At 40.0% G+C, this 19,176-nt stretch overlaps 1 protein-coding gene across 1 annotated transcript in view; it reads left to right on the forward strand.

Annotated features, from left to right (window-relative positions):
- Positions 1-19,176, forward strand: part of SPON2 (spondin 2) — a 94,704-nt gene that overhangs the window by 51,746 nt on the left and 23,782 nt on the right. Inside the window, exon 2 of the transcript XR_007356529.2 lies at positions 4,119-4,257. The gene's annotated coding sequence lies outside the window, so the exon portion shown is untranslated. The remainder of the gene's footprint in view (positions 1-4,118; positions 4,258-19,176) is intronic.

The following is a 19,176-nucleotide window of genomic DNA, read 5'->3' on the forward strand; positions in this document are numbered from 1 at the left end:
CCCCCTAATGCCGGCCCTGGCTTTTATATGAAGAAAAACAGTTGTGACACAGGTGCGCCATGGAGTTTCAGCATGTTGGGGAGGGCCTCAGAAAGAAAAAGGTTGAGAACCCCCGGTCTACATTATACAAGTAATATGTGCCAACGAGTGGGGAGTGGGCAGTAAAGCCTGCATTGGATGTGTGGGTCAAGAGACACAAAGGGGCCAGAGATGGTGCCCAGATTCTAGGCTGGAATGACAGGGAGGTTTGTGGGATGATCTATGGTGACAAAGTAGGGAGGGCTGGGAGGAGAGAACCAGTTACTTCAGAGAAAGGTGCAAGGATCTCTATAATAGAAAATTGTGGAATAACCTATGCATGAGGGAAGTGTCTCTCTAACGTCTGTAATTAGTGGCTGACTTACATTGTGAGGATTTATAGCCCTTACATAAGTCACCCTATCCAATGTAACCGTGGATAATCTCATTATTGTTATAAAAGTCTCATCCTGTTCTGAATCCTGCTAAATTCTTAACCTCAGTGATATCTTGTGTCAATGAAATCTTCAGGTTAATGTAAATAAATTTCTTATCAGTTAACTTTCTGCCTTTCAGTTTCATTGGGTGCCTCCTTGTTGTAGTATTATGAGACAGTAAGTAGGAGCACCAGATTTACCTTTTCTAGACCATTAATTGACAAGGTTTTATCATGTCTACTCTCTAAATTAAATAATCTTCATGCTTTTAAACTCTCATCATACAGTAGTCTTCGTGCTTCTAATCATTTTCACTGCCTACCTATTGCTGCCATTCCTTGTCTGAGATTTGGTGACCAGCTCTGAACGCAATGTTCTAGGTGAGGGGATATCATCAATTTATATATTACCATCATAATGTTCTTATTTTCTATACCATTCTTTATGCATCCTTATTGTTTGGTTTGATTGGGTTTTTTTTTAACCCATCACTCTGCCTTGAACAGAAGTTTATTGAGCTGTCCACAGAACATGAGTCTTTTCTCTGAGCTGAAATAATTAATTTAGAACTCAGTAAGATACATGAGTAAGTCAAATGATTCCTTTCAATGTGTATTACTTTGCCTTTGTCAGCAGTCAATTTCATCTGCCATTGTGCCACTAGTTTTGCCAATTCCTTTTGCAGTTCCTCACAGTATTTAATCTCAGTTCTGTCATCTACACATTTTACCTCCTCCTTGTTCATCCCTCTTTCCCAGATCATTAAAAATATCTTAAGATTAGTCCAAGTATAGATCTTTTGGACCTGCAGCTATATTTACACAAAAAGAATGTACATCTCCATTATTATATCGTGAGAAAACATTCACATCTTTACTGAAGATAGACTAAAACTTACTATAATGTCTAATAATATAAAATGATACAATAACAAAAACCAAAATCATAGAATCATAGAATATCAGGGTTGGAAGGGACCTCAGGAGGTCATCTAGTCCAACCCCCTGCTCAAAGCAGGACCGATCCCCAATTAAATCATCCCAGCCAGGGCTTTGTCAAGCCTGACCTTAAAAAATTCTAAGGAAGGAGATTCCACCACCTCCCTAGGTAACGCATTCCAGTGTTTCACCACCCTCCTAGTGAAAAAGTTTTTCCTAATATCCAACCTAAACCTCCCCCACTGCAACTTGAGACCATTACTCCTTGTTCTCTCATCTGCTACCACTGAGAACAGTCTAGAGCCATCCTCTTTGGAACCCCCTTTCAGGTAGTTGAAAGCAGCTATCAAATCCCCCCTCATTCTTCTCTTCCGTAGACTAAAAATCCCCAGTTCCCTCACCCTCAAAAGTCATGTGTTCCAGTCCCCTAATCATTTTTGTTGCCCTCCGCTGGACTCTTTCCAATTTTTCCACATCCTTCTTGTAGTGTGGGGCCCAAAACTGGACACAGTACTCCAGATGAGGCCTCACCAGTGTCGAATAGAGGGGAACGATCACGTCCCTTGATCTACTGGCAATGCCCCTACTTATACATCCCAAAATGCCATTGGCCTTCTTGGCAACAAGGGCACACTGTTGACTCATCTCCAGCTTCTCGTCCACTGTAACCCCGAGGTCCTTTTCTGCAGAACTGCTGCCCAGCCATTCGGTCCCTAGTCTGTAGCGGTGCATTGGATTCTTCCGTCCTAAGTGCAGGACTCTAAACTTGTCCTTGTTGAACCGCATCAGATTTCTTTTGGCCCGATCCTCCAATTTGTCTAGGTCCCTCTGTATCCTATCCCTACACTCCAGCGTATCTACCTCTCCTCCTAGTTTAGTGTCATCTGCAAACTTGCTGAGGGTGCAATCCATACCATCCTCCAGATCATTTATGAAGATATTGAACAAAACCGGCCCCAGGACCCACCCTTGGGGCACTCCACTTGATAACAGGTGCCAACTAGACATGGAGCCATTGATCATTACCGTTGAGCCCCACAATCTAGCCAGCTTTCTATCCACCTTATAGTCCATTTATCCAGCCCATACTTCTTTAACTTGCTGGCAAGAATACTGTGGGACACAGTGTCAAAAGCGTTGCTAAAGTCAAGGAACAACACGTCCACTGCTTTCCCTTCATCCACAGAACCAGTTATCTTGTCATAGAAGGCCATTAGATTAGTCAGGCATGACTTGCCCTTGGTGAATCCATGCTGACTCTTCCTGATCAGTTTCCTCTCCTCTAAGTGCTTCAGAATTGATTCCTTGAGGACCTGCTCCATGATTTTTCCAGGGACTGAGGTGAGGCTGACTGGCCTGTAGTTCCCAGGATCCTCCTTCTTCCCTTTTTTAAAGATGGGCACTTTTCCAGTCGTTCGGGACTTCCCCCGATCGCCATGAGTTTTCAAAGATAATGGCCAGTGGCTCTGCAATCACATCCACCAACTCCTTTAGCACTCTCGGATGCAACGCATCCGGCCCCATGGACTTGTGCACATCCAGCTTTTCTAAATAGTCCCGAACCACTTCTTTTTCCACAGAGGGCTGGTCACCTCCTCCCCATGCTGTGCTGCCCAGTGCAGTAGTCTGGGAGCTGACTTTGTTTGTGAAGACAGAGGCAAAAAAAGCATTGAGTACATTAGCTTTTTCCACATCCTCTGTCACTAGGTTGCCTCCCTCATTCAGTAAGGGGCCCACACTTTCCTTGCCTTTCTTCTTGTTGCTAACATACCTGAAGAAACCCTTCTTGTTACTCTTAACATCTCTTGCTAGCTGCAACTGCAGGTGTGATTTGGCCTTCCTGATTTCACTCCTGCATGCCCGAGCAATATTTTTATACTCATCCCTGGTCATTTGTCCAATCTTCCACTTCTTGTAAGCTTCTTTTTTGTATTAAGATCAGCAAGGATTTCACAAAATATTGTTATACAGCTCTTAAACATACGTCTAACAAGTAATTTATAAAATCTTTATAGTGTTGTTTTTTTTAAAGCAATCCTGCTTTAAATCCAATGAAAAACAGTTAAGGGTCAGTGAAACTTTCTGAAAAGCTCAGAGATTACTGTCCAAAAATACTCATGCTGAGTTACACTTCCATATTTATTACTGTGTGTGACATATATTGTTTATATGTGAAGATTCTTTCTGTCTAGCAACTCTGGAAAGTCAGAAAAGGCAGAAAATCTTAGCGTAAATCTCTCTTGATTTTTCTTGATTTCTCAGAAATCTAATATAGATGACCCCTGCTATGTTGAACTTTTCCACAGTGAATTCCTTAGGATTGTAAACTTTTCCTCAAGGTCTACTACCTTTCAGTCTATCCCACCAAATCACAAGCACTTTGTAATGAGATACTATTACAATGAGGAATCGTTAGCAACATAGACTCCTTGTCCAAGGAGTAATGGACAAATTACTCCTTAATTAAGCGTTTACCGTCTGTTCCATTCCCATTTAAGACTGCAAGAAGAACATATTTTACAGTTACATCAGTAAAAAAATTAAATGATTGGAGTACACAGTATGGTTTATACGTATTCATTTAGACAGTGTAACATATAATGATAATGGTGATGTTTTCTCCTTGCTCTGGGCCTCTATGAAGGAGAACAGTTAATTTCTGACACAATAAATTTGGACTTATTTTTATGCATTAAGTACATGAAAGACTTTTTTTTCCCTCCAGATTTCATTGGATGTACATCTTTGTCTCAGAGCATCCTGGCGGGATCCTGGAAGCAAAGCTTAGCTCGTTCTACAACACGTGGAGAATTAAAGGATATCAGAGGCATTAAAAACTGACAACTGCAATTTTAATATGCCAGGTAAATGGAGCTATTTTGTGTCACTTTCTAAAGTTGTTAACAGTTATGCCATGACTACGATTTACAGAAAAAGGACCTGCTGGTAGCTATTTAGAGGGAAAACAATGATTTTTCCTGCAAACTCATGCCCTGGTAAATTACAGTAAAGACTGATAGAATAGCAATTAAATGAAAGAAAATCCAGTGGCATCATTAAAGGATGCAGTTAGGGGAAAACTTTTTGTGATAAATATGCAAGTAAATCCTTTCCCTTCCATTCTCTCTTTCCACTGTTTCTTCCTCTCCAGGCTTTTAAAGTATTGTTTCAGTATTTTAATAGCTATACAACATGTACAAAATCTCTTTGCTGCTGTTTTTGAGTTCAAAATAAATTAATACCTGCAGCAATAATGTACAATAGATTTATCTCTGAATTAACTTCACACTTACATTTGATCAGGAGAGCATTACTAGTACCAGGCTAAGACCAGTTGTTCTACTTTCCATGAAGGTTCTCTTTTCTGATCAAAAAGATTGGGCCAGATTCTGAACTCTGTTACCTTGGTGTACCTTGATTGAAGTCAGGTGAAACTAAGATCCAAATTCTTCTTCTTGTAGCAACTAGGAGTCCTAGTCATAAATTACGACCCCCATTGTGCTAGGTGCTGTACAAGCAGTCTGGCCTGCTGTCTGTTAATTACCAATTCTGCCTAAGTGCTTAGTCATAACAGATTTAATACCACCTTTGTAGTGCTATAATGGACTGACATCAACCATTTGCGAGGGGGAGCTCTTCTGATGATTTTAGGAGGCACTGACTCTAGAATGACTGGTTCAGCCATATGAAGAATAGAAATGGCAGGCTGAGCAGAACAAGACAAAATACATTAGAGAGAGATTTGTAGCAACCATGAAAACCACCTGTAATAGAAATGGAAAAGTGGAAAGACAATCAAACCAGAATATACAGAAGCTGATTGCTAGATCATTCCTACAATTTTTATCTTACTGAAGACAGATTTTAAAGATTGCTCAGTATGAGCTATTTTCAATATCTTATGGACGTACTTTTGGCTAGTACCTTTCCCCTCAATATACATAAGGACTTTTCTTGGGGGGGTTGGTTTTCTTTGGAAGAGAGGTGCCACAGGGGCTTTTGTGTTTAGTTCAGAGAAGGCAAGGTAGAAGAGGTGAGTCCTGTGCTTGGCAAAGTCTGTGACGGTCCTTAGATCCTGTAGGAATTTGTTCCACAGTCTCAGACTGGTCCCTGAGAAAACTCTGTCTCCTGTGTAGACAAACTTTATCCTTATGAGAGAAAATTCCACTGTGCCAGAGGAGTGGCATTGTCGACCACAGTCTTCATCCCAGAACAAAACTCTTTCAAACATCCCTTTCAAAACAAAACCTCCTGAGCCCAATTATTCAATTATTTTCTTTCTGTAAATCATCTTTTATGTTTCAGTCTGGGTCCCACAGACCCCACCAGTGGAGGCTGCCTGACTGTTTGTTTGAAGTGATCGGAGGTTTGGCTTGTTAGTAGTCTGAGGAGAGATGGATTAGTGGGCAGAATGCAGATGAGGTGGTTAAAAGTTCATGATAAATACAATTTATGATTTTGTTCTATAATTTATAACATAGATCAGGGATATAACCACTGTGTGTGTATGGGCACATGTACATATACATGGGGTATCTACAGATGTGGGTTGTTTATGTATGGGTTCTATAGTAAAAAAAAGAATTAAACAGTTGTAACTGGTTTCAGAGTAGCAGCCGTGTTAGTTTGTATCGCAAAAAGAAAAGGAGTACTTGTGGCACCTTAGTGGTAGCTGACATTTTGCTGATATAGTACAGAATCAGCTTGGGTGTCCTGTTTAGAAGTAGATAGCTTGACATAGGAAATACATCCCACAATTGGAATGAATGGAAAAATCAGAAACTTTCAAAATCTTGAAAAGTTCTATTTTTTTTTTAAGAAACTTGTTTTATTTAACAGTGGTTTAAGTGTATAACATTGTTTATTTTGCCTAAGTGAAGGTTCTCTTCTAGTGGAGAAATCAAAGTTCTTCTCTTTTCCTGTGTCGATTTTATATTTTGTATTTAGGAGGTGATAACATTTGGGCCATACTGGCTATAACTATTCTTTACTGTGTCCCTTGGGAGTTCAAGCTCTGAAATGAAACCAGAGCTGCAGCTGTGGCAGTAACCATGTGGCTTTTCTAACGAGAAACAACTTGCTGTTTTTTCCCCCTCAGGCTAAACTTGTGCTCTACACAAAAAAATAAAGACTCCAAATCATGGTTAGGCCACAGTCTTCTGAAATCTTTCATTTGGATCAAAGAATGTATCCTTAAATTGGACTTAATGACAACTTGGTGGGAGGGGGGAATGTTGGGCTATGAATGACACGTTTGTATGTTGAGATACCGCTGTAGAAAAAATAACATCTTTTGTCTATTCTGTTTGTTAATCCCCAAACTTCCTATGAAATAGAAATATTTTTTAAAACAGTATTCAATACAAATACATCATCTTTTTATACAAATTGTAGATATTTAAATAAGTGGATTTATTGGAAAAAAGTTTAAATTCTTCAGATTTAGCTTTGCGATAAAAAATTGGTTAATTTTCTGCAGAGTTTGAATACCACATACTGTTTAATTAATTCTAACACATCACCCATTGATGGGTTAATTTTGTGTATATTGAATTCTATGCTAGACATAATTTTGCTTTGGCAGCCGTATTTACTCCAGTCGGCTAATTGCTGGGAATCCCAGTTGTTAAGATGAGTTTATGATGTGTTAGCAAAAACCAAAAAAACAGCTGACAACCACACACTTTGTTTTCAGGACAAAATTTATATTTACACTCATTTTTTTAAGTGATGTTGAACTATTAGAACGCAGAAGAATTCACTTAAGAACAATGTTTTGTTATAAAATACTACTTTTTAAAATTTCTTTTGTACTACAGTTTACTTAATACTTCTGTCTATAATACAGCTAAATGGAGTAAACTAGGTAAACCTAAGATAAGTCTATTTTTGTAGGTTCTTATATTGCCCTCATCACCATATTATCTGAACACCTTCCAGTACAGAATTAAGCAACATGACTAACATCTGTGATTATTCTCTCTCACGTCCTATCTTATACCACAAAGCTAAATTCTGATAGGGGCTCAATCTTTCAGGCAAAGGCATAACAATAGCAAGTGGCTGTGTAGCTCCTTCCTGGAAGGGCCTAAAACAGCCCTGGGAGAGAGCTGGGGCAGGGGAAAAGCTGGGCTGATTGGCAGAGCAGCCGCAGCTGGGGCCACGCCCAAAACAGACCCAGCGGGCCTTATAAAAGCCAGGGAGGCCAGGAGCAGAGGAACTCTCTCTCTAGCCCTGAGAGGGAGGAACCTGGCTGCACAGACCTGACTAGAGGACCTAGTTTGGAGCAGGGCTGGGGAAAGGCCCGGGGAGCTCGGGCCTAGGAAAGCCCCAGGCTGCGGGCCTGGGAAGGCCTATTAGGTATGGGGGTTGCAGGGGCAGCCAGGGGTAGGCAGAGGCAGCAGGTCCAAACCCCCTCACCTGTGATGAGTGACTTATAGTGCAGTCTGCCCCAGGGAGCAGGGGCTAGTTGGTGACTGGCAGTAGCTCATGACTGAGGTGAGGTGGGGATAATGTGGAGGGGTTTCCCTGGGAGGGGGAGACCCAGAAGTGTGGGGGTACTGCCAGGGGGCAGCACCCAGTTAAAGGGGCACTGGGGTCCTGGGAGGGACACGGGAGCCAGCAGCAAGGTGAGACACCGGCCAACAGAGGGTGCTCCGGAGGCTGGAATGCTAATTCCCTGAGACAACCAGCAGGAGGCGCTGCCGGTGAGTCTGCGCCCGGTTACAGAGTGATGGAGAATGCAGGCATGTGCGGTCCGCCCCTGATACTAGGGGCCGAGGCAAGGACTGTGGACTATTGCCCAAACATTTGAATTTGCCAAGAAAAATCATGCCAAACCAACCTAATTTCCTTCTTTGATGGGGTTACTGGCTTAGTGCATAAGGGGAAGCTGTAGAGGTGATATCTTAATTTTTAGTTATGCCTTTGACACTCCCATGTGATATTTTCATAAGCAAACTAGGGAAACATGGTCTAGATGAAATTACTATGAGGTGGGTGCACACAACTGATCGAAATACCATTCTAAAAGAGTCGTTATTAATGGTTTGCTGTCAAACTTGGAGGATGTGTCTAGTGGGATACAGCAGGGCTTTGGTACTAGTCAATATTTTTATGACTTGGATGATGGAGTCGAGAGTATGCTTATAAAATTTGTGGATGACACCAAGCTAGGAGGTTTTGCAAGCACTTTGGAGGGCAGGATTAGAATTCACAATAACCTTGACCAATTGGAAAATAGGTCTGAAATCAACAAGATGAAAATCAATAAGACAAATGCAAAGTACTACACTTGGGAAGGAAAAATCAAATTCACAACTACACACTGGGGAATAACCGTCTAGGCAAAAAAAACCTGGCCTATGAGGAAAGGCTAAAACACCTGGGCATGTTTAGTCTTAAAGAAAGAAGATGGTGGAGGTACCTGATTAGCCTTTACCTATATTAAGGACTGTTATAAAGAGGACAGTGATCAGTTGTTTTCTATGCCCACTGAAGATGGGACAACAAGTAATCAGATTAATCTGCAGGAAGAAGATTTGGGTTAGGTATTAAGAAATCCTTTCTATCTAAAAGGATAGTTAAGCATTGGAATAAGCTTCCAAGTCAGGTTGTGGAATCTCTGTCACTGCGGGTTTTAAGAACAGGTTAGAGAAACAGTCTTCAGGGATGGTCTAGGTATACGTCATCCCGCCTCAGTGCAGGGGGCTGGACTAGCTGACCTCTGAAAGTCCCTTCCACCAATACATTTCTGTGATTCTGTGAACATACGTCAGAGAGGGTAACTTATAATTGAAACGCTTACCAAGCAAAGTGGCAAATTCATCATCACTTGGGGTCTTTATCATAGGCATAGTTTGACTGCTATATTTGTGTGGGGGAGGGGAAAGCACGGGTGTGCATGCACGCATGTTCTGTTGGTTCACTGGCTTTCTCCCCCTGCCGAGAGTGGTACCTGGGCTACCAGTACTGGATGGGGGCGGGAGACAGACGACAGGCCAGGTTCATGGGGGAGTCTCAGCTGCTGCTGTCTCCTGTGGTGACCTGAGCAGCTTGGCTCACAGAAATGGGAGCATGGGGGGAGGGGAAGTGGAATGTGACTCCACATGACCCTCAATGCTTTGCCTCTGTTTGGGGGAGCAATGCCTCCCCTGCACCACTCCCAAACTATGTCCATGGTCTTTATCTTTTCAAAAGACAACCAATCTTGATTTAATCTGTAGCTCAAACCACAAGTTCTTGAGGTTGATGGTATTCTCTTATGGGCCAGAGAAGAAAAATTCCCTCCACTGCAGGAATTGCTGGGTGAAATTCTATGGCCAGAGTGGTGTAGAAGCTAGATTAAATGAACATACTGGACCACTATGGCCTTAAATATCTGTGAATCTATAAAAAAAAGTTCAGATATAAATCTAAGCAAAGGGAGCAGTCTCTTGAAATGTACAGTCACACTTTGGAAGCAGTTTGGTCTAGCAGTTTTTACATAGGACCATAAATCAGAAATTTTAGGTTTTATTACCTGATATACCATTGATTAGCAAGACATACTAGAATTTATTATCAAAAGACAGACATACAACTGATTGCTTAATTAATACAAACAGTTATAACTTCATTAGCAAATCATGCATGCAAGTTTAGGCTTTGGCCTAGATTTAATCATGATTTATTAATGCATAATCTGTCTCTATGTACTTATATGGCCCCCATTACTCAATCTAATGCATTTATCCTCAATGCTTCTGAGATAGGGAAGTACTAACATCTCCATTTTACACAAATTATTGAGGTTCATAGTATTCTATCAACTTCAGTGAACCTGGAGCTGAGGCCCATAGATTAAGGGCTACATTCCCAAAGGTGTTTAGGCATCTAATGGGACTTTCAAAGGCACTTAAGCAGGTTAGATGCCCACTTCCCATTGGAATCAGTTTTATCAACCTGCGTAGGCACTTTTGAAAATTCACCTAGGCACCTACCTGCATCTTTAGGTACCTAAATACCTTTGAAAAAAAACACGGCTGCTACTCTAAATACCTTTGAGAATCTGGCCCTAAATCTGTGATGTTTGATTCTCCGATCTAAGACCCAGGCTGAAACCCTAACCGCTGTACCATCTTTCCGCTCTACCACTCTTTAAAACATTGGATTCCTCCCCAAGAAAGCATGGGGTTTTCATTTCCTCATCTGCAAAGCTAAGTCTTTCAGAAACCATGATGGGGAAGATCAGGCCTAGGAGCTGGGGTCAGAACCAGAATCAAGTGCCCAGTGTGCTTTTGGAAAAAGGCTGGACCAGAAGCAGGACCGGAGCAAGAGCAAAGCTGGAGCTGGCTAAGGCTTGTGGAGTCTGTTACCACTAAAAAGCAAGAGAGAAATCCAGACCAGGGAGTGATGTTGAGCAGACTACGCTGCTGTTTCTCCTGTGAGGCTTATATACCTGCCCTGCGAGTCACCAGACTAGCTCTTGACTTCTGGATTGGCTAGAGCATGCCCTAGGAATGACTCATCAACACATGTGGCTTAATCAGGGTCTAGTTGCTTTTAAGAACAGCTTCTCATCTTACAAGGCCCGCCAATGTGTGTGGATTTGTTTTGTTTTTTTTGGTCTGAAAAGATGTGGGAGGATTGACTATAATATCTTCCCCAACCAAAAGAAAAGAGGGGTTAACATTCTAATTAAATAATGGATTTGTTAGATTCCATAGAAATCTTAGTCTGCTTTGAAGAACACAAAAATAGTAAACACATGTCCAACTTTGAAAATCTGGTCCTATTGTATGAGTCTTATAGCAAATATTCTGATTTTCTAGGAACCAGATATGAGAGGAAATAAGTGATTCTTACTTCCTCTACTTTCTTGCTTTCCACCCACTCTTTTGCCTTCCTTTCTTGCATTTTAAATAGTTTATTTTTATGACAAAATGAAAACTAAAAACGTCATCTTCTGTTTCTGAATTTATATAAATCGGATTAAATTAAATTTAAACCTACTGGTATGTGTTGAGTTGAAAGAGACTGAGATTATAAAGAGGAAAACTGCCTCAGAATGAAAGAGGTGAATACCTCAAGGACCCCAAATAAATTAGGAGAGAGCAAAACTTATTATTTCATGCAATCACATTAACTCATGTCAACATTCTAATTTCATGACAACTGGCAAGAGATGTCACATGTTAATGTGAATTACTGTGTCAGCGGAACAAAATTTCTAACCTGAATAATGGCTCATGTTGCGTCACCCCACCGGCTTATCTGTTCCAGAATCTACAGATATAATACTGTGTGTATGAAATGAACTCTATCGACATTGTAAAGACAAAATCAAGCACCTATCTCTGAGTTATCTCTGAGTTATCTTCCGCAGCTGTAAGAGTGCCATTAGGGTCCCCCCCTGCCCCAACACATTGCTTAATACTGAGATGTGGAAATATGGCTATAGGTCAGTATCTACTCACGAGACCTCAGCAGAAGAATGTATAGCTGAAAACAACATTGAGTTTAAAGCAGGGCACGAATAAACTTCCAATGCACCGGAATATCACGCCAGGATTTTAGACATGCAGGATACAAACAGCAGATGCTGAAGTACATAAATGAAAATCATAGTGTAGATATTCAGCAGATGAATACAAAGTATCTATAGGGATTTTAGAAGGAAAAAATAATTTCCCTCCCTAGTTATATCAAATTTTACTTGTTTTTATTTCAAAGCCCGCAGTTATGATCCCAATAACCATTACTAGGAGTTTACACTACCTTGCCGTGTTCCTTCATGCAAGGATTTTTTTTTAACTGACAGCCTTTTCTACTTTTCCCCTTGCTAAATATAAACTACTGGCATTATATATATTTTAATATACATTTTCTACAGAGAATAAGTATAATAATGACTTGCACAAAATAGCATGACTAATATGGGAGATATGCTTACATCAACTCTAGAAAATTAATGTTTCTAGAGATATTCCAGATGCCACAACGATTTCTGATATCATTAGAAGTTTCTCCAATGCCTGCTAGTCAGACTATATAAATTAGAGCAGATGGGATTTTAAAATTGTTTCCCCTTAGTGTTTCATGTTCTCTGAAAGTTACGGAACACCTCACCCATTCTTTTAGGATAAGTACAGTAGTTAATCTGCCTTCCATCTGCCTCATTAGTGTAGCCTGGCATGTGATTTACAAGATTCAAAACGAATATTCCATATTAGTCCCATCTCATAAAAAATGTATTTAAAGTAAAAAAAAAATGTTCTTCCTTTATAATTGATAATTAAACTCATATTTTACTTTGTTTAATCTTCTAACATTTCCTAGATATTAGTCAATTTGGCATATCTAATTTTTCCATGTTTTAAAACAAATGCTTTCATGAAATTTCCGAAGTCTTCCAGATTCGGAGGCTCTATTGATCTTGGTATCATTCTCTTCCAAACATGGGGCCAGATTGGCCCCCCACCTGCAAAGGGAGAAAAATAGTTGAAACTCAGAAATTCCAAGGTTAAGTGTTTACTATTGCTTTGCCATTTGTAAATAACGTGGCTATTCCATACTCATGACAATCAAACCTTTGTACCACACAACTCCTTTGAAGAGGGAAATCTAATTTTCATTTTAAAACATGCAATAATCTGAACTATATTAAAGAAAATTGCCACTTGATGCCAGTAACCTTGCAAACTATCCCCACCCAGTTTCCAACCATCGCAGCAAATTAAATGAGAAGCTAGCTAAAAATACCCTTCAAGACCACCATCTGCATCCAACAGCCTGGATCTACCCCCTAATCAGGTTTCAGACCAGGGCAAGGTACAGAGAGGGCACCTGTTCTTTGGTGTCCACAATGGAAGTGCGTCCTGCTGGAACTGTCTGTCCCATTCAGTGGAATTGATCACCAAATAGCTGTTTGGCCTTCAAGAGGCTGCAAGAATGAACAGAAATATTCTTAAATGATTCAGGATCCGGTGCTTCCTCTCAGACCGAACCCACAGAGTTGTAATGAGTAAACTGTTCCTCCATGCTTATTGCATTCAGAACTAAATTTCAAGCCCAGCTCTTTGAGTTTTCCTCCAATAGTACATACACCAGCTCACTCACACATTTAATATTTTAAAAAATTGTTTATCTCCATAGAAGGAAAAAAGAGAGAGACAGAGAGAGAAATGTCCATTATGTCTTTATCAGGGGAGGCACTCGGATGGTATGGCTTTGGGCACTAAGGTTTGAAACTAGGCACATAATTATTTTATAAAATCCTGTAAGAAGTGACTACAGGAATTGTATCGGACATCAACAACAGATGTTAAAATATCCATCCGTTCTTTTGAATATTGTCTAACACAGAGCCTATCTGGTGGTGCTCGGTGCCCTGAATTCAGTCTTCACTAGAGCTTGGGGGGTGCCTTATACCTCACACGGTCTGACCCTTAAATTATGAGCTCTTTGGGGCAAAGACTTTGTATTTGTAAAGTACCATATACATCTAAAGCACTGCAGAAAGAAAGGTAACTAATACTAATAAATACTTCATGGTGTAACTAATTTGGTCAGGCTTGCTATGCACTGGATTCTGTAGCAGGAGACGGACAGCTGCTATAATAGATAAGGGATCCTGGAAAGACACTTCGCTGGATAAATTCTACAAGTTGTTCTAACTTGCAACGATACCTGTCAGAGACAGAGGTTTAATAGCATACTCTTTTGTTTCCAGTTGCCTCTAACTTCTGTCTACTTGTTTGTTTGTCTTCAGAATGTTAGCTCTTTGGGGCAGCAACTTTTAACTTTTTGCCTGTCTGGAAAGAACTTAGTGCATAATAGGCAAAACCACAGACAAATAACAAACCGTGTCTTTCGCTCTATTCATCGGGTAACTAATTTGTTGTGGTTCTACATTACAAATTCACATGCAGACTTCCAGTCACAGAATGGGCCATATCCTTTGTTAACCTGTGCCCCCATAGAATTCTACTGAAATCTCAGCAAAGTAAATGTATGAGTTGAGTTGAATGTTGCGTACCTGTGCATCAGTATAATATCGCTTTAGGTAGCCACAGATGCAGAGCTAACAATCTCTCTCCCCTCCAACTTTAAATGGGTGACAGACAGCCTGACTACACACAGTCAAAAGAAAAAGAGGATGGAGTTCCAGATTCCTGGCTCCCTTAAACATGCCACAACCTTCTGCTCTGCAGAATTATTCTATTTGGTTGATCCCTTGTATGTCTATAGACCATATTAGCTGGCCAAAAATTTGAAATGCCATTTTGGAAACTGCAAAGATGCCTAATATTTTTCTTCTGCTTATCCCAGTTCGAGGTATGTCCCAAGGTGTTTGCAGATGATGGGAAGCTGCTTTGGAACCCACAGAATGGTTGGCAATGAATGGTTCATTCAGATTCACCCTGGCAGTCCGACTCCCAAAAACTGATGGTGTTGCCAAAGTGCCTGGCAAAGGAAGCATGTAAATAATTCCCAACTGTGCAGTTACATCTGTGATATTGGGCTCAGCTTAGTGACACAACATACCTACTTTTACCCACAAATTACTTTGTAGAGTCACAAGTGGATTTAGCTCGCTATTATTTTCACAGATGTAAGTGGCATGTTAATTAACTTTATTATGATGGGGGGGGGGGCAAATCATATCAAGCACAGCCATTTCCATATAAGTAGCACTGAATGCAGCTTCCTGTGCTTGATTATCATGGAAGGGCTAATTGGTTGTACAGACAGGGAAATATGTATTTTTATGTAACTCTATTTGTATAACTATTGGAATAGCTATTAGTGCAGAAACATTTATGTTGCTACTGGGGATGCTGTACAGCTCGAAAAAATCAATACATTTTGAAATTATTCTGCTGTTTGTGTCCTGGTATTTCTGACACTTCCCTGAGGGAGTAATAGGCAAAAAGTCAGGGTGCTTCCTTACTTAATCTAATCCTCTGAAAGCAAAGGGCTTGGTCCTACATTCCATGTATACACAAAACCCAGATTTATTTTAGTTGCAGTTTTGGAGTGCTCACTATCCCTGAAAATTAGGCTATTTATTTAGATGACTAATTTCAGGTATTTTAGGCACTCAGGCATTTTCATACCGCTGTACATTCATCTAAGTACTAGAGGTGTGACAATTACATGCAAGAGATTTTGGTACCTATTATAGTCCACACGGCTAACTAGGGAGGGGGTTGAGGAAGAGGGCATTGTGGATCATCACTGAAGTCTTTTTATCCAGTCCTTGTGCCTATCCAACCTTAGCAGTTATTAAATATTAATACTTTTTTTCCTAGTTATTCCTTTCCTTCAAGGATCTCAAAGTGCTTTCCAAACATTTAGAAAGACAAGGTGGGTGAAGTAATACCTTTTACTGGACCAATGTCTGTTGGTGAGAGAGAGGCTCTTTCGAGCCACACAGAGCTCTTCTTCAGGTCTGGGAAAGGTATTCCAAGGGTCACAGCTAAATGCAAGATGGAACACATTGCTTAGGATAAGTAGTTAGTACCTGTTCTAAGGGATCAGTCAAGATAGAGTGACCCATTAACACCTCTTCAGTCATAGGACAAAAAGGGGGATTAGTAGTTACAGATTGTTTTAATAAACCATAAATACAGTGTCTCTGTTCAGTCCATGATTTTTAGTGTCTAGCAGAGTTATGTGCTAACTACTTATGCTAAACAATCTGTTCCATCTTGCATTTAGCTGTGATGCTCTGAATACCTTTCCTAGACCTGAAGAAGAGCTCTTTGTGGCTTGAAAGTTTGTTTCTCTTTCCAACAGAAGTTGGTCTAATAAAAGATACTACCTCATCCATCTTGTCTCTCTAATATCCTGGGACCGAGATGCCTACAACTGCATTCCAAACATTTGTTAGGTAAGCTTCACGACATGCATGTTAGGGATATAAGTGGTAGGGACTACATTGCCCAGCAGCCACCTCTAAAGTGAAATGCAATAGTAGTTTAACAGTGTGTCCACCAACATTACCCAACAGGTTAGGTCAGGAAGCAAAAAAAAAAACAAGAAAAGAATATCCTCTTTAATTGAATCTGCAGGAGGAACTCAGAGGTAGAATATTATTATCTAAATTACAGTTTGGCCAGAACAACTGATATTTAACATGTCTACAATGCAGAAAAGTGATATGGAATCTTTACTGACAAAAGAAGTCAGGATCTCAGTTTTATCTGTCATATGAAAGACAGCAGGCCAGATTCTGACCACCGTTATGTTGTTGTAATCCTCGGGCACCTCTGCTGAAGTAACTATATTCATATCAGTGTAACTGAATATAGAATCTAGTCCTGCACCAGACAGGCACATTGATTCAGAAATGACTCAGAAGTAAGACCTACTTGGTAAGTTATCAGAACTAATTCCTGCAGCACTTGAAGTTTAATTTGGAATTTAAATTAACATCCGTTTCTACTTGCAATATATATAACTCACAGAGAAAATACATTTAATCATATACCACTTTGGTAAATTCAGTTATCACTAATAGGCAATGCCATCTTAAAATCAAAGTCAAAATTGTCAGTATTTCATACTATTGGTGCTTAAGAAATATGTAATAATACAATAATGAGAGAGACAAGATAGGCAGGGTAATATGTTTTACTGGACCATCTTCTCTGGGTGGAAGGTATAAGGTGGTCCAGTAAGAGATATTACCTTGCCTCTCTCCTTGGACCAATATGATTACAACACTGGAAGTACAATAACAGTTACAAAGAATTATGCAGTCCACTGCTTTAATGGATAGTCCACCTTTTCTTCCATTTCAGAATTATATGATTTTTTTTGGCAATAAATGCCTGGCATAAGTCATGACCTAGAAAATATGACTTCTCCTTTCACAGTCCCCTGGGTTTTGTTGGGAAGCAAAGGGCAGTAGGAACATTTTCCCCAGTCATTCTTTTCTGAAGAGGCGCAAGTTGTTTTAGCTTGAGCTGCTGGACTAAGATCAGAAACAATATTTAGTTTCTGTTACACAATACTGTAGTTGCTCCTTTTCTTTACCACTTCTAAGATGCTTTTGAATATATGGCATACCAGAGTTCCTCCACTGTCTTATTCAACTGATCTCTCTGTTCAGGATTAACAAATGCTCTAACTTTTCTCAATGTATATTGGATCATTTTCATATCCAAGTAAAGCAGTGATGACAAAAAATATATATATATGCAGTATGTGAACTTAAACGCCCAACAAGAACCTCTCACATACAAAATTTTTGGACTTTGCCTGATGCCTGAAGTTTTTTCTTTTCTTTTCTTTTTTTTTTTAAATATTCGTATACGCTCTAGGCCTTTGTTTAGTTCAGTTTTAATGTCTTAAATGATGTGACTACCATTGGCAGTCTTTTTCCAATCTAAAAACTCCAATAGGATATTGTTACCAGTTCTCTCAATTTTTATGAATATCAATATGAAAGAAGCTGATGTTACAGCATGTTAAGATGCCCCGGTCATCCAGTCTCATGAAAATACCTTTGGGAGAATGCTGGTGTGGAGAAAATTTCCACAAGGATTTCCTCATGAGGTTTCCCACAAACCATTCTGAGGGGATGGAATTTGTGTCTCCACAGAATGGGCTGTGGTCGTCCCCCCACCCCCGTCCCCTGAGGACAAAGTAGATTCTGAGATTCTCCTGCATAACTCTAGAAAATTATGTCTCTGTTAGGCCATCTGATCTCCTTGGCAAGTCAGGCCCCCTTTGCAAGCCATCCTCTGGTAATGACAATCCCCAGAATTACTCTGAAGGGACATTCCTTGGTGTGGAGAGGGCTTAAGAGAAATGTAATATAGACTACAGCTGAACTACCTTTTCTGATCTCCATGAAGCTAGCGGGGGAAAATGTTGGTCCCCCTGTTACTGGCCCAACCTTCCCCAGTTCAGGTTCACCGTCTATTCTGTATTGATCTTGATTCTTGAACAGGTACAGGAGGATCAGTGTACAGTGGTGCATAAAACCCCTTTTATACATGGATTAGATCTGTTTCCAGATCCTGAGCCTATGAAAGAGTCAATTTTTCACAGTGCGTTATTATTTGAGGCCTGAAACTGATTTTATTTTTTTTTAATACGGATCGCTCTTTTCTATAATACTATTTAAGACTGGCTTTAAAAAGTGAGGACAACAAACTTAATTAGCCTGTAAAGCAAGAGATGTTCAGAAGTGAAATGTGTTGTGGTAATGAGTGGATTAGCAATATAGATTATGTTTGGTAGTCTTGTGGAGTGGTGCCAAAGAAATAAAAGACTGGCATATTTTACTAAATAGCATATTTCATGTATAAGTGGTATTGTCTAATGCCTACTTATCCCTGCATAAAGGCTCAATAGCAAAAAGGAGGTACAACATGTAACACCAGAGGCTTACTCCATTTCAACAAAGAAGTTTTTAGAAGACGAAACAGAAGTTTTCTACAAAAATACCTTAACTTCAGCAACTTTTCTCTGTGTGAATGATCTTGTTGTTGTTTTCTGCCCTGTTATCTCTCACCACAAACTCATTTTGAATTATCTTTTCCCCCCCAGACTATTCTGTAGAGTATTATCTCTGATGCACCTCATGAAATGACATTCCTGCCTTAGATTCAACTAGTGAATTTACAAACATATGAGGATTAGAAAGAAGGAAAATCCATTAGCAAGATGAGAAGGTGAGAAAAGGATGGAGGGAAAAAACTGAACAAGGAAAACTAAACTTTAAAAAAATGTTAAATGATGCAGATTAAAAGCCAAACAGTTACCCTCTTTAATCCACGTTCAGTGAA

This window comes from Caretta caretta, chromosome 4, assembly GCF_965140235.1.
Source record: "Caretta caretta isolate rCarCar2 chromosome 4, rCarCar1.hap1, whole genome shotgun sequence".
NCBI classification, from domain to species: Eukaryota; Metazoa; Chordata; order Testudines; family Cheloniidae; genus Caretta; species Caretta caretta.